We start from the raw sequence: 1,762 nt of genomic DNA on the forward strand, positions 1-1,762 counted from the left end.
TCTACAGCCTCTCATCCCCCAGTCTGTATACATACCCAGGGATCCCTAATCTCAGGTGCAACCTGTATAGGTTGTCCTAAAGTCTAACAGTTACCCTAGAGGTAGGCATATTTTATTGCCAAGATGAATTTCTGTCCATTGCCTGCTGATGGCCATTTATTTTCAACCCCCAAACTGGTTTTAGTTGAAATGTTTGAACTTTGTGTTGCTCCCACTACTGGTTTGTTTGTAGTTCAGTTGTTGTTGTTGTTTGTTTTGTTCTGAGAACAATGGTACCATTACTTCCTTATCACTACTCAAAATACCTTATCAGCTATATGGTATTTGCTCTCATTTACAGCCATATCACAGCAGTGATATCTAATTAGCCTGTGACTGACTGTTGCACACTTTTTTTTTTTTTCTTTTTTTTTTTTTTTGTCCTTTTCAAAAGATGTGGCTATAGTTTATAATGGAAATTCTTGTGGTTCTTCTATAAGTACATGACCTTCCACCTCATACAGCTAGACACACATCCATTTCTATCTCACTCATCAGAATCTTTCATTGCCTTCCATGATCTGATCCTCTTCTGTATTGCTCTACTTTGTGTCAACACCTAATTTCATTTGCACACTCTTCCTGTTTGTATGAACATCACCAATTATAAACTTGGTGATGTGTGTTAAGAGTGGTCTCTGACGGTTCACATTAGTACCCTCTTCTCATAGAGTCAGATGACAGGATCATAGAAGAATTCAGTTTGGAATGGGGCTCTAGAGGTTCATTAGTCTCCTGTTTAAGGTATCATGAATATCAAAGTCAGATCAAGTTGCTTAGACCATTAAATCCTTTTTCAACATGTCCACAGTTGTTTCATTCCTGCCTAATTTCTTATGACTTCTGAAACTTTTAAAATTCCTTTTTGTCATCTTGTCTTTACTAAAAGTAGTTCTCATTTCACACTATATTTAGATGTTTACTGAAGTTCAGTTATCTTAGCTGTGAGCCACTTCATTTCTCTGGAAGTGAAATATTTTTTTTGTACTTCCCTTTTTGCTACTAATTCTGAATACCTGAAATGTTATTTTGGCCTATCCACTGGTCTGGAGATTTCTTTTGTATGTGTGTGTGTGTTCCCATTGTTTATGCAGATTCATGAAATAGAAATGGTGGGCCTTTGAGATCTCTGACTCCTATAATTCCTTCCTTAAATACAATCATATGACATCAAATTTTAACTAATATTCCTGTTTTAATTCTTCTTTTCTCTCCTTCCTACAAATGTTGCAGTTATGGAAAATGCTGCAGTCATGAAAACTGTTAGTCCTTAAATGAAACTTCCTATTGCCATGTTGGAGACCAGCATTTCCATTCTTGAGATTCTTTGTAAGTCAGCTGGAACCTACTAGGAACTTAACACCCACATACAACAGCCTTATCCAAATACAGCATTTCTCAAACTTCCTTGAAGTTTGATATTCTGACAAAATATCATGTACCTATTTCAGCAGTACAGGGTTATTGGGAAGAAAATATTAATGCTCAAAAAAAAAAGAATGAAATAAAAGATAGAAAAGAAAGAGAGAAAGAGAAAGAAAGAGAGAAAGAGAAAGGAAAGAGAAAGGAAAGAGAGAAAGAGACAGAGAAAGAAGGAGAGAGAAAGAGAGAGAGGGAGAGACAGAAAGAGAGAGAGACAGAAAGAGAAAGAGAAATAGAGAAAGAGAGAAAGAAAGAGAAAGAGAGAGAGAAAGAGAGAAAGAGAGAAAGAGAAAAAGAGAGA

Source organism: Oxyura jamaicensis, chromosome 2, assembly GCF_011077185.1.
Source record: "Oxyura jamaicensis isolate SHBP4307 breed ruddy duck chromosome 2, BPBGC_Ojam_1.0, whole genome shotgun sequence".
In the NCBI taxonomy this organism is placed as follows: Eukaryota; Metazoa; Chordata; class Aves; order Anseriformes; family Anatidae; genus Oxyura; species Oxyura jamaicensis.